Source organism: Globicephala melas, chromosome 8 (assembly GCF_963455315.2).
Source record: "Globicephala melas chromosome 8, mGloMel1.2, whole genome shotgun sequence".
Lineage (NCBI taxonomy): Eukaryota > Metazoa > Chordata > Mammalia > Artiodactyla > Delphinidae > Globicephala > Globicephala melas.
This window is the reverse complement of record NC_083321.1, coordinates 103,876,885-103,891,777: the sequence shown is the minus strand read 5'-3', so window position 1 is coordinate 103,891,777 and position 14,893 is coordinate 103,876,885. Positions and strand designations below refer to the sequence as shown.

Genomic DNA, 14,893 nt, shown 5'->3' with positions numbered 1-14,893 from the left:
TGCTGGCAGAGAGGAACACAGGAGCCTTCAAACGCACCTGTCTCTTTTAGGACATACTTTCCCTCAGGCCTGGGGCTCAGCGACGAGAGACAGGAAAGTCCTGGCTAGTCTTCCAGCCCCACGAGCTGCCCAGCCTACCCCTGGCAGACTCACAATTGCCCCAGGAAAGGAGAGAAGAGTCTTCCCCAGCCCTCACCGTTCCTCATTCCAAACAACTTGTAAGTCCCAGGGGCACTGGAAGAGTTTGCCCTCAGCCAAACACAACTTCCTGTTTCTAAGAAAGGGAAGAAAAAAATAGTTGAAAGGGTTTTTGGACACTGGAGATGTCGAGTTTCTGTAAACGCAAATGAATCAGACACATGTGGAATAAATTTCTCCGGAAGTAAGAAAAGATGCTGTGAGTTTCTCTTGCTGGACCAGAAAGTGGAAAAAGCGTAGCTGAGATGAGAGGTGCATCCGAGGCTAAAAGGAGAGAGAAAAGCCGTGTGAATGTCGCATCAAAGAGAGGGACCCGGTGATGACGAAGGTCCGTGTGGGCCTCTGAAGACCACATCCTGAGCTCGCTTGTTTATTCCTCAGCACTTCTCCACCTCTGAGGTCATAGATTTAAACATCCTGCCCCCCAACCACAATTTACGACCCTTCCCGACCTCTCACTGCTCCCCTTACACTTATTCTAGGGACCCCAGATCCTTGACGGCCCACCATACACATGTCCCCATCTTTATTTCTCTGCCTCTGCCTCTGTTTCTTCTTTCCCTGTGTGCTTAAAGTCCGTGTTCCAGCACCTCAAGTTCGATCTTCCAACGTTCCCACCTTCCTTGCCCCACTGACTGTCTGGGGCTCCACAGCAGAGCCCACGAAGACCGTTCCACCCTCTGCCTGAGGCTCGCCGTCGTGACTCTGGCAACCGGGCTCCACACCCCCGAGCATGTGGGACCACCGTGAAGTTGGCATCTCCAGTGGAAGCTCTGACCAGCCACCCACACAGGCTTCCCTCGTCGGCTCTGTTGCTGCTTCTCTACAAGATTATCGTCCACTTTCTCCACTCTCCTCACAAGCTCATGATCCTGCTGTGAGTGGAAGACCTCACCACCACCTACTCAGCAGAACCCAACACTGCATCTCCCATGATACGAGGAGAGAGGGGACACGGTCTCGCTGTTGACAGGTCAGGCTACGGACTCGAGTCTAGAGGAACATCCTGATTCTGCCTTATTTTAGAGTCAAGAGGCATATTCCAGTAACTATCAAGTCCGTCAGAGAGCAGAGATTCGGGACCTTATTAAATGAGTCTCCCAGGTCCTCCAGGGCACAGCACGCCAGGTCCTAGGCCTCCAGGAGTCCCTACCCCGTCATCCTTGCCCACACCTCTGTTCTCCACCGCCCAGCCAGAGTAATGCCTTTCCTTGTGCTTGTCCCCTGACATGACTGATCAGTTATTCCACTCTGTCTGGTTTCACTGCTGCAGGGAGCTTGAACTTCAGATGTCAGGGTGGAGGAAGGGGAGGTGGAAAAGCCCTCCTGGGGACAGAACCAAGAACAACAATGACAGCAGCCTTTCCCCCATGCTCGCCCATTTCTGGTGTGTTACGATGCTGAAAGAATGTCTCCCTCTTCTCCATCTTGTGTTATATTACCAAAGATCCCTTCTATTTTTCTAGCCCCCAAATGCGCTAGATCTCAGAACAGGGCTGGGATGAAAACAACAAAACAAAACAAAACAAAACAAACAAAACCCTGCCCCACAAGAGAATGAAAGTCATCATACAAGAAAGCTCGGTGTCTTACCACCCGTCCTAAGCCTTACCTGTAGCTCTATCTATTCTTTTAAAACCTATCCTCTTTTCCTTTTTCTGTTACATGTTGAGGTATTTCCGCCGGTCAGAATCAATCCCTTCTAGAAGCCAGAGCCCTCCACCTTCTCTAGGTCCTCAGCCCATATATATTCTTCCCTCTGCCTGAAATGACCTTTTTCCCTTTTTCTACTCCCCGGACTTCAACACATTCCTAGTTATTCATCAATTCCCAGATTCAGGGTCACTTAGTCAAAGAAACCCTCGGGCTAGATGCAACACCCGCACGGCCTTGTGCACTTTGCTTTTCAAACACTCAGCTGGACCACAGACTCCGTGAGGTCTGGACCACACCCTGTGCTCACTGCATCACTCACGTCTGGCCTAGAGCCTGTCATGCAGCAGACACTTAATACATGAGAAAACAAGTGATCAAGTTGTTTTTCTGTCTTACAAACAATATGTTTACACCTCCCCACGTCCCTCTCTGTTCCTTCCACCCTCCTCACCCCCTAACAAGCCAGCTCTCCCCACCACTGCCCACAGGACTGCTGGCCAAGGCCGTCAGTGACCTTGCTAAGTCTGCAGACATTCCTCTCTCCGGCTGCCTGAGTCCTCACCTCCTTCGTGGCTCCTGTCCCCCGCTCACTCCTAACTTGCGGAAATCCTCAGGGTCCTACTCACTCTTCCGGGGGTGGGGGGCGGGGGGCGGAAATCTCGTACGGTCACGTGGTTACGGTTTTTTCCTACATGCTGATCACTCCCAAATTTAAATCCCGAGACTGTCGGGGTCCCCAAGACCACCCCATCATTCTGAGATTCGCTAGAACTCTCGAGACTCAGGGTGACTTGTGCTCATGAATGAGATTTATTAGAGACATGCTGAGGATACCGGCCGAATCATAAGGGACAGAGACACGGGCGGGTCCAGAGAATCCGTGTGAGGCTTCCGTGCTCTCTGCCTCCCACGGGGGCTGCACGGAGCTCACTCTTCCCCAGCAATGAAAATGCAGCCACACGCGTGTGAGGTTTCAGCCCAGGGACGCCCAGGAGAGACTCAGAGCTCAGGGCTGTATCCGAGGGCTGCGCATGTGGACGCCCTCCGCCTGGCACACAGCAACACGCCAGACTCCCGGAAGGAAAGCCGGCATCCACCATAAACCACAGGGTCTGCGCAGACAGTCTAGGCGCGGAAAACCAGCCTTGTCGGTTCACTGGTGACGGGGACACCCTGAGAGCCGAGGTCCCAGACACCAGCCGAGGGCCAGCCGTGCCATCAGGTGTCTCTAAGGACGGCAGCCTCGGGCCTGCTGTGTTCCCCTCTTTCCGCGCAAGCTGGCTCTGTCTCCTGAACCACAGGCCCATATGCTTCCAGCTCCCCGCCAGACTCAGTGGCCTCAAACTCACCCTCTCCCAGCTGTTGTGCCTGTTCCCCTCCCCGCCACCCATCCTATGCACTGGCCTCCACGTGAACCACTTCTCTCTAGTCCACCAGCTGCTCGGGACCCCCAACCCGGGACGGAACAGACAGCACGTCCCATCCCTCCCACCTGATTCTCACATTATTCAGAGTTCTCTTTTAAACCTGAACATTGGATCATTTCACTTCTCCACTTAAACCCTTTAATGAGCACATAAATGTAACCCTCTCAGCAAGACCTGCCAGTCCCCGAGCGACCTGCCCCCAGGAGCTCCCAGTCTGATTTCATGTCCCTCCCTGCTCTGGGGACACTGTGTCTTGTCAGTTTCTCTCCAAGCCCTTTCTCACCCGGGGGCCTCACACGCACCCTCCCCGAGCCTGTGATGCCCTTTCCTCGGCTCACGCTAGGCTCCCTCCACTCATCCTTCACGTTGAAGGTTGGAGGTCCCGTCCTCAGAAGTCCTCCCCTGTCTTCCATAGTCTAAACGAGGCCCTGTTACTCTCTTCCATAAGAGTAACTACATATGTCTGCGAGGAGCGTTCATTTCATGCCTCCCTCTCCCCACCACTAGACTGCAAGCTCCATGGGGGCGAGGATTCTGTGCTCGCCCTGGATTTCCAGAGCCAACAGGCACAGGGCTGTGTGCGTCTCTGCCAGGTGGGCTGCCATGGCACAGCGCCGGAGACTAGGGGCTTAAGTAACAGGAATCGGATTCTCCCCGTTCTGGAGGCTGCAAGTCCGAGACCAGGGTGCAATCACGGTCAGTTCCTGGTGAGAACCCACCTCCTGGCTGGCCGGCAGTCCCCTTCCTCCGTGTCCACATACGACCTTTCCTCGGTGCATGCTCACGGGGAGAGAACCTCCTTCAAGTTCCTGTGTAATTCCCACCGCCTCTAGGACAATTCCTGAGGCCCTCAGCACAGCTTCTGAGCCTGCGGTGACCCGGCCCTCCTCTCGGCCCAGTGCCTCTCTTGGCAGCGCCCCTGCAAAACTTCCTCTTCTGCAGGAGCACGTTCAGTGCCCTGGCTGCCCTCACACCCCTGCCTCCGACGGGGCGGCTCTCTCCACCGTGGCAGCACACCTTGCCAGCAGCCCCTTCGCAGCCCGGATCCCTGCGCCGGGGTGGTGCAGCCGAGGATGCCCGGTGAGCGGATGCAGTAAAGCTGCCCCAAACTGTGCTCCTAGGAGGTGGGGAGCTGCCGAAGAGGAGAGGAAACACATGCCGGGGGAGGAAAGAGCCGCGCACGTGAGCTGGGGACAGGAGGCTGAAACCAGCTCGGTGCGCGCGGTCAGCTCGGTGTGTGAAGTCACTCAGTCCCTGGCTGCCCGCCGGTGGAGCAGAGGCGGCCCACCACGCCCCGCTACCACGTCCTGAGGGAACCAGCGGGGCCTGCCGCATCTGTGTGCGCGTGTTTCCCAAGTCCCGTGAGCGGTTAAAGGGTGAGCGTGGCACACAGTGGACGCTCCGTGCACGGACGTCCTTCTCCCCTCTCCCTGCTGCCCGTTCCCAAGCCCATCCCCTGACCTCCACATCACACGTGTGCCTCCAGCCCTGGCACCTCTCCCACCATATTTTCCTGCTCCCTGGACAGCTGGCGTTGCCCTCACCGTGTTGTACACTATCCCAGCGGATCCATGTAGATGAAGTGGTGCATAATTCCTTTTGTCTGAATAGCCTCAATCTATCTACTGATGGAAATGAAAATTGAGAATAAATTTGCTAGATCTTAGCCTCCACTGTATTCCAAGCTGAAAGCTGACTTGGATGTCACATACATGGCAAAAGGGTGAGCATGTGTATTCGAAAAACTGTAGACTGAGAGTTAGATGATCTGGCTTTGAGCTTTGTGTCTGTCATTTATCAGCTAAGTGAACTTGGGCAAGCCACACAGTCCCTCTGAACAACAGTTCCTTCATGGAGAAAACGTCCTACCAACCTCAGATAATTTGTGTAAGATTTAGATGAAAGAACGCTACATGAGTGTGCTTTGCACATTACCACGTGCTATGGAAGTGTAGGGGGTTCAATACCCTGAGTCTTAGGAGAGTGGAGGCATCACCTGCTGGATCAGGATTTTGGTTACAACCAAATCCCTGGGTTGGAGGAGGCTGTAGGCAGAGGAGGAGAAAGAAAAGCATAAACTTACCTAAGTTAGAGAACACCGGAATCGGTAGCATAAGTTCTCTGTGTGATAGCAAGTCGGCGAGAATTGGAGGGACAAAAGAGCCACGCTGGCCATGTCTGACTCAGGGCTCTGGGGCTTCAAAGCCAGCGCCAGGCTGGGCAGACGTGTAGAGGGTGGACCACCCTCCTCCCCCTCTGAGTGTGGAGACTTGGGAAATAAACACAAGATCTGAGGATCAGAATAGACACTTTATATTTTTACAATAGCAAGAGATTGGAAACTCCCAAATGCCCGTCCATATGGGACTAGTTAAATAAATTATGGAAATTCATTCAATGATACACTATGCAGCCATTTTAAAAGGTGAAAAAAAACAAAAGGATGTTGAACACTATGTATAGTATGCTACCAACTGTGGGGCAATGTAAGATTTATTTGCTAATGTATGTTTAAAACATGTCTGCAGGGACAGGAGACACTGTAAACCCTGGTGGGATCTACAAAGGGGACTAAGAAGCTGGGGAACAGGAGTGCGGGAAGATATATATGCCTCTTTTTGCCTTTTGCGTTTTGAACTGCGTGACTGTGAGACCACCCTGTGTGTGCGTGGAAGTGCGTGCGTGTGTGCGTGCACATACGTGTTTATGCGTGTGCATACCAGTTTTACTGGACTGGATCAATGTCTTGAACCTGAAGCCAATGGACTCTCTCCTTCCTAATACTTAGGTCTCCACCCTAATTTCAGACCCCATGACCCACACATGCAGAAATCAAATCCAGACAGCAACACGCAGGACAAGAGCCACAGAACACATGCTGTCAGTTCCTGGGAAACGGCCAAGGGCTGTGGACAGCAGTGCCTTTCTCCCAGTCTCAACAGTGGGAAGAGAGGGCTTGGACGTTTCTCCAACTGGATGGCCTCTCCCTGCCGTGTCGATATAAAGGGTGGGATGACAAGCATCCTCCCTAACGGTACAAGAAAAGTCAGCGTCAAGTGGAGGAAGAAAAGATGAGCCACACATGTGAAACGGTTGGGGCTGGGGAGGTGGGTGCTAAGAAGGAAGCTGATGGGAGTGTGCAAAGCTAAGTTAAAGGATTCTGAGAAAAATTAAGTGGTGTCAGCATGTCGTGGGTCACAACTCCTGTGAGGGCCAGGGACCCAAATATTTTCTATTGCATCCGTTAGTGAGACGGAAGGGTAAAGGGGATACAACTTTTGATCTGGCGTAATTAGCGAGGATGCTGACAAGATGGGAGCCTGATTCAGTCTGGTTCTAAGGAAGCCCCTCCCTCACTGCCCCTCACTGCATTCCTGCTCCCCACACATAGAAATATCTCTTCATTCGGTGTTCCAACGTTCTGTTTTACATTTGGTTTTGTTCAACTGCTGCGTCTGCTTAGCCAATTTCTGCTTAGACGCTGAAGCGCCAAGAAACTACACGAGAAGAGCAGGGCCTGGGCAGGATCAGAACTGCCGGAGATTTTGCCACCAAGCCTCATGCACCAAGACTGCCAGGAGAGCTTTGCAAATGGAATCAGTCTGAATGCAGCTGATGAGAAACATGTGAATGAACGAAGCCAGTACAAACAGAAACCGTTGAGTTTCCCACCGCAGTAGCCTGGAGTGGCTTCCCCAAAGTTTCTACTCAGATGTGTTTGCCTTTCTGTCACCAAGAGGACTCATGCTCATGCCTCCAGATCCTGCCGACTAACCCTGACCTCCCAAAGCCCACGTCCCCTCGAGTCCACTCGGCGCTCAGGGTGCAGTTTGCCCGGGAGCTATCTGGTTCCTCTGTTTGGTACACTTTTATAGGGGACAGGTGGGAGGTAGAATTTGGTCACAATATGGTGCCTCCTCTTCCCTGGAATTGGAAAACGTTACAAAACCTCACCCACTGACTAGGTGTGTCCCCATCACCCCCAAATAAAAGTCCAAGATGCCTCCCAAATGTTGTTGGGGAATTTGGGACATTCTCCTGTAATTTCCTCAAAGAAGCATATCTGATATCAAACCATCAATGGCAAGATGCATTGTAACACGTCTCAGCTGAAGTTGTAATAAAGGAACATGATTATTTGCCTAGAGCTAAGAAGAACAGAGTTAGGTAGTAATAAAACCTGAACAGAGGTTGTCTAGGAACTTCCAAGGAAGAGGGCACCCTGATTCCTACTAATACTTGCACTGGAGCCCAGCCTGCTGTGTCTACAGAGTGGAAAATTACAACACTCCCAGGAGATATTAACTCCAGACAGATGTGGTTCTGGCAGTGTCCGGTTTCCTTTTCCTGATTCCATCTTCACCATGCGGCCTTTTCCATCTTAATTGAGAGCAGTTGGCCAGCTCCAACGGCCCTAACAGATAGCGGCCATTAGCTACCCGGACATTACGCTTTATCAATCAGGCACTGTGTGTTTAGCCGGCGTGATTTTGGGCAAATGCCACATAGGGATTTGGCATCTGCAAAGCTTTGGTTCAGACCTGGGACCGACGGTGATTGATGGTGCTGTGATTCAATATTTAGGAATCGTTGAGCCGCCAGTCCAGAAACAATTAAACCACTGGTCAGAGAGTTGTTCTGCTTCTTAGGTTCTCTGAAGGATAACTTAGCTACGTGTTACTCTGAGCATAAACATTACGCTGACCTCGATCCAGGAATTTAAACAGTGTCATTTAATGTAAACGCTAGCAAATACCTTCTTGCTGAAGTGGTCTGTTTTCGGGATGGGTTAGGGTTTCTTCTCTCCAAAGGACTTTGGGGCATTGGATTTTAAACTCACAGTCAGATCTGCGTTTCTTCTCTCATTTGCATGGCGTGGCCTCCCAGGCATCCACAGCAGCTGCTAAGGTTGAGAGAGCCCCCTGCTGATGGCCTGCGTGTAACGTCACGGCACACGGCAAGGAAAACTGGGGGAAGTCTCAAGATCTCCCGAATCTGAAAACTGTGACCTGTCTCTAGACCCAGAGCAGACTTCTGCTGTGAAAATCCAGGCTCTAGAAATGTCCTTTATTTCCTCAAAGTATCCGCATTTTTTTCCAATTTTACTCTTCCGGGAAGTAGAACAAAGGAGGGCGGTCTGTCTGTCTGACTCTCTCTCTGCAACTGCAGTGCCCTGATCCACTCCAGGACAGTTCTGCTCTGTGTGTGCATCCTGGAGGAAAGGAGTGGGAGCCTGAGTATATATAGAGTCCCAGAATCATGGCACTGAATTTAGGAGCATTCACCCTTTGTGGCGCGTCCAGACGGAGAACTCTGCTGAGGCCACAGCCTGAAAGAGGAATTCTTCCCGGCAGCTGTGGCCTTGATTCTGGAGGTTAACAGCTTAACACCAGGGTGTGGTGCCCAATTCCAAAGTCTGAAAATTAACGGTGATAAGGGCGGGCCGCCTGCCAAGGCCTGCAGTGTGAATCCCAAGAGAAGCGCTTTCTATTTCGGGACCTCTCTCAACCCAGCGCGCGCTGTCCTGTGCTTTGATGCATGTCCCATCTCATCGTCTATACGTTTCTTCCTCCAACTCTTTTATTCCTAAACTTTCTTGAGTTTTCAACCCATGGACAGTGACGACAACTCACTCCCTATCCCATCTAACTCTCCGAAAAGAATAGTCATGAGGTCATATGAGTCAAGTACCTGACCCAGATGTCAGCAGGAGGAACCAACGATACAACTTCCCCTGCCACAAGTATCAAAGGGAAGGGAGAGGAAATGGCAAACAGAGTATCAGACCTGGATGACAGGGAACAAAAGAACAATAAGGTCCTTTTCCTTGAGACGGCTCCCCTGGAAAGAAAAAAAGAAAAGTGAAATCTCGCGCCCGCATAATGTAGCCAACACTGCCAAGAACTGCATGCAAAAGGAGTCATCTCCGGAAAATCAAGAGATCAAAAGGTCTTCGGTGCTCAGAGTTCTTCAGGGACTCCCCATTGCCCAGTAAAGTCTGAAGTCTTTAAGAGGGTATTCAAGTTTCTTTACTTTTTCTGCCACAGTCCCTACCTGCCCCAACACATGTATGCAGAGCTCACTCTGGCAGCTACACCGCTTTCACCTCATGTTTTCTTGCTCCTGTTCCTTCCTTCTCCTTCTGTCAGGGGCCTGCCCGTCCTTCAAGAGTTAGCTCAAATGGCCCATCCTCCGTGAAGGCTTCTCCAGCTCTCCCAGACCGAATAAACTCCTCTCTCCCTTAGGTTCCCAAAGGATTCTTGTTTATATCCTGCCTCCAACCCCACCGTCATAATACTTATGTACGGTCCTGATAGTTCAGTCTCCTCTGCGGTTTATAAAGTAAGATCCAGCCACGCATTCATTCCTGCATCTCCCCTCGAATTCCCACCTCCACCAGGTCTCTCCATGCCCCACCATTCCCCATCCTCATTCCTCCTGTAAAGGAACTATCATAGCTTCTTCTGCATAGGAGATTCTCAACACACTTCTTGTTCCATTAAATTACGTTAATAACTAAGAAGATTAGGAGATTACAGTTCACTCCAAATACAGAAGAAGGGCAGTACCATGACAACGGGCAAGTGAGATATTACTTCAGACCCTAAGTAATAAGAACCCTCATTTGTCAGTTCCAAGATGGCTCATCTAGAAGCTGCTCAAGATTTTTAATTTCTCCAGGTTACGGCCCCTGCCTTCTACATGTGACCATAGAGCACTGAGAACCATTTTTGAGCAACTGTGAATCAGGAACCACTCCCCACCCACCTTGCTCAAGACAGTTTACCGCCATCTGCTAGAAAGGTGTCATTAAAAACGACCCAAATATGCTATGAGCAGGGGGCAAGTGCTGACCCCGGAGTTGTGCAATGACCAGCCCTAAGTGGCCTTAAACATGAGAAGTTGAACATATCTGTGGACCTAAAAAATTATTCACAACCTAAAAGTTGAGAGTTATGTTTTATTCAGCGGGAATTTTTAGGACTTCAGGCCCGGGAGGCAACATCTCAAGTAACCCTGAGAAAACTGCTCCAAAGAGGCGAGGTGGGAGCCAGGTTATATATCAACAGAAGTTTTGCAACAAAGGACAGGGAGCCAGAACATCAAAAGATTATTATTATTTTTTTAATATTTATTTGGTTGTGCTGGGTCTTAGTTGCGGCAGGCGGGCTCCTTAGCTGTGGCATGCGAACTCCTAGTTACGGCATGCATGTGGGATCTAGTGTCTGTGAGTGAATCCCTGGCCAGGGACCGAGCCTGGGCCCCCTGCATTGGGAGTGCAGAGTCTTAACCACTGCGCCACCAGGGAAGTCCCCAAAAGATTATTTTTAATGAAAGAAAACCAGATATCCCAAGTTAAGGAATTTAGCGCTTTTCTATGGATGGGAAGATGCAAGAGTCTGTGCTCACTGAAATCATTCCTTTGATGTGCACCTCAGCTCTCTGGGGCCAGTATCCTGCACTTTCTCATCCCGAGTCTCCTCAGGGTGCACCGTGGGGAGTGGCTGCAGCCTGATGGCTGCTAGATGGCAGGTATTCTTTCCTTCCTGAGTTCCCTCAGGGCTCTCCAGCTCACATCCATTGCAGTGGTGGCTGCAATTGGTGATGACTGTGACATACTTTCTTTACTGATATGGCAGGAAATACTCCACCTTTCATATGCAATCAGTGTTTGTCCTTCAAGATGGTCGTCACAGTGGTACATTGACTTTGGCGTTCAAATCCAGGTTAACTATTTTAACCTTCAGTTTCCATGCCTCTGAAATGGAGCTAATAAAATCCCTCTTCATCAGGTTGCTTTTAGGATTAAATGAGATTTTGAATATCAAGTACTTAATGACTCACAACAAATGCTCAGTAAGTGAAAGCTATTCTTATTACAGTAATGCTTCCATAATTTAATACATTTCTGAAAATTTTCTTTTGGAATCACCTTCAAAGCCCTTTTATAAGCCACACGTAAAAATCATGGGGTTTTTTTTTCTAATTTTTTTTATTCCTTATTTTTGCTAAAATATTACCATATTTGAGTCTCCATTTTATTAATCAGATTTATCTAAAAATTATATTTAGAGGTTCACAAAAGTCAAATCCACTATTTAAAGAACAAGTGCTGCAATCACTGACTAGACACTTCAGGTACTTATGGAATTCCAAAGGCATGGTTCAAAACTCAAATGTTGTATAAAAAGCACTTACATCTTACTCAAACATCCCAGACCCATTCTCCACAATATCTAGAAAAAGGTTAGAACTGCTCCCAGTTTAATTCAAATCAAGTATTTACTGAATAAATATATGAAGGTTATTGAGGGATGACAATTGTAAAAATCAGGTCTTCTGAATCCATAGACTAGAATGCCAAGAAACCCAAAACTGTGGAAGCAACCCAGCGTGGAAGCTGAGTTAAGCTGACATTCTAGATGGCTCCAGGGCACTTCAGTGGAGGGATAGTCTCTGAGCTCCCTTCTGGACCTGAGAATAACTTTAATTATTACCTCATATTCCAATTTTTCGCTGCTTAGCCAGAGAATGTCCTTGAAAGGTCACTGGATTCACTCACAGACACTGCCAAAGCTCTGATTTTTCAAGAGTGGATTATTATTCATTCAATCAACAAGCACTTCCTGGCTCCTCTTGTAGATACAGCACTTAACACCGTAGGAGTTACAAGGAAGATAATGCACGAACCCTGACCTCATGGGGATTCCACTCTAGAGGAGACTAGAATCTAGCATTCCAATGTGAAAAATGTCAGTTCTAATCAGTGTACAAGACTACAAAGAATCTATCATAAGTAATTAATGACTCATTGAGTAAAGAGTAGAAACAATGCACGCTCTGGAGAGAAAGACACCAGTGGGAGTGGTCATGGAGGTCTCGGAATGAAACGCAGCCTTAAAGGACAGAAATGCTTTCAACAGGCAGCGAGAGGGGGACTGTTCCAGGGGAGGGGACCATTACAATGGCATAGTGATATAAGTGGCCTTGGAAAATGGAAAGCGGACAAGACTCAAACAGAGGCTAAAGTAAGGACATAGTGGTTATAGAATGGGAAAGGTAGTTTGGGACCATATTGTATAGAATCTGAATGGCAGGAATTCATACTTAATCCTGCAGAGTCTAGGACGGGACACTCCCCTGTTGTACGCTGGAGAAAGTTAGGCAGGAGATGTGGAAATGCTAAGCTTTCAATGGGCCCTTTTGACATGAGTTCCAGAGTCAAAGGGCTTCACAGGCAAATGGGTCTAAATTTTCTGCCTGGAAAAAAAAAATGGGGGGATTAGCTGTACATTTCAGTCTTCCGTGTTCACCCTGGCCTCTCTGACTGAGGGTCACCAGTAACGGGCAGCTGAAGCAGGAAAAGCCAAAGAAACTGAGAGCTGCTGGTGGCTGGAAAGAAGTTGTTCCTGGCAGAGAAATGTGCCCCATCGATGCCTGGGATAAAGCAGTTGGGATTAGGTGGTTCGCTGGGCCCCACGGCATGGTCTGTGGTGCTGTCAGCAGTCTTTCATCAAAACATGACCGTGTAGCGCGCGGTGGTGGCTGGTTTATGTTCTGGATATGAAACGCAGGCTTACGTGTCCGTCTATTTATGTGCACCCAGGCCTGCTGGATGACTACCATTCCATTCAAGGGAGGTGAAATAAAACCCTCTGGCATAGCACGCTGAGATACACACCACACATCCCTGGAAGCAGCAGGCAAGAAAGGCTTTGCCCTGCAACCACAAAAGAGAATACAGTAGGGGAACCACACAGTGGCATAACAGACCACAAAGAGAAATCCACTCTCAGAGTGTGGAAAACTGGTCTTGGAGAAAGCAGTAGGTGGGATTTTGAACAAACCACATGGACTCTGAAAGCAACATGAAGGGCCCTGGGGGCACCACCTGTCCCATCTGCATCAGCTCCGTTGTCCAACTCCAGTCTTGTTGAAATCCTTGCATTGGGAGCCCACGTAGTTTGCGCTGACTTCATGCCGCCATGCCTTAGGCATGCCCTACAACCGAGACTACGCCAATTTCCACCCAGAGGAAAGCAGATTGCAGAAGTCAGCATGGTTGGTTGTGTGGGAAATGGCTAAATGGAGTTTGAAGGCTCCCAGAGTTACCACCGGTCGGCAGTGTACCCTGACGAAACCCGCTGCTTTTGTGGACTTGCAGTGCCAACCGCCAGCCTCCCACTCCTCTCGGGTTCCCCACCCTTGGGCATTTATAGACAGACCCATATTTCATTTTGTCGGCCTAATGCTCTCCCAGGTTACCAGGACTGAATGCTGCCTCTTTGGAACTGGTGCTCAGCTCATGGCACTTTTCACGCACCTCGTTTTGTCTGATTATTTACATACACAGCTTCCCCCCCCCACTAGTTTGTAAACTCCTGTGGGTGAGACATAATCGCCCTCTCCCCACATCACCTTAAACATCAGAGATATTCAATAAACTCTTACTGAAAGTATATACAAATATATTTTGTATAGTTGGGAAACTATAAATCATCTAAAAAAAAAGGAAACTGTTGAAGCTTTGTGAGTGGGAAACCAATTAGGAGACAACTGCCATAGTTGAAGGGACAGTTAGTGAGCGTCTGGAGTCAAGGGGGCGGAGAAGGAGACGTGAGGCCTCAATACCTGTTGCCGACTCCTTCACTGACTTTTAGGGCAAAGTGACACCTAGGCAAAGCACAGATCACCTCCAAGATGAAGATCACAGCCAAACGGTATCGCTGTTTGTCCAAACTCTGACTTGCTCTGAATGGATAATTGGGTATTAAAGCCAGTACTATTCTAATAAAAAAGTAGAGGGACAGTCAGGTTTGGGGAGGTGACCACCAACCTTGAGGAAAAGAAGCAGATGTGAGGATCCTTCCCTCCAGCCTCCCTCACCTCCATCCCTTCCTTTCCATCCCCACAGTAATCCTTTCCCCAGCCAGTCCTCACATCCCCTTCTCTCCCCTGCCCCTTGAGCTAAATGCTCACTAACTGTCCCTTGACCTGCGGCAGCTGTCTTCTAATCGGTCTTCCACTCAAATATCTTCGACAGTTTCCAGTTTGTTTTCTAGGTAATTTATAGTTTCCCAAACATATCCCACACATTTCCACCCCCAGATCTTTGTTCAAGCCTTTGCAGGGCCTCTGGACTATTTTCCCCCATATCTGCCTATTCAAATTTGATTTATTCTTCAAGATTCAGTCTAACCACATCATCCTTCATTGAATCTTCCCTGAAATTTCCTCCTGGAAGCAATTTCTCTTTTTCTGAACTCTCATAGCACTTGGCACCTTTCTTACTGTATTTGGCATACTCTGTATTACAGTTTTCCATGTACATCTTTGCTCTCCAATTAAAATGGAAATTCCTGGGGACACAAACTTTTATCTTATCTCCCATAGTACCATGCATTGTTAATTTCATATAATACGTCCTCCATGAATACTTGTTGAGTGAAGGAATGTATGAATGAATGAGGATATAAAGCAATATAAATAATTGAATGAATGGGATGGATTGTCAGTATTTCCCAGACTTAAGGAAAAGGAAAGTCACTCCAGATGCTCATCAGGTTGAACCTCTTACCGTTACTTAGGTTAATTATTATTAGCCTCATTTT

General features: G+C 49.0%; 1 long non-coding RNA gene across 5 annotated transcripts in view; it reads right to left on the bottom strand.

The window, feature by feature from the left end:
* Positions 1–2,663: 2,663 nt before the first annotated feature.
* The window catches only part of LOC115844392 (uncharacterized), a 61,272-nt gene continuing 49,042 nt past the window's right edge, over positions 2,664–14,893 (bottom strand). For 2 of the 5 annotated variants that reach the window (XR_011377644.1, XR_009564993.1), the window contains one exon: positions 5,584–9,122. This is a non-coding gene — a long non-coding RNA (uncharacterized lncRNA). The other 3 variants (XR_011377645.1, XR_009564995.1, XR_009564994.2) reach the window with 2 other exon arrangements.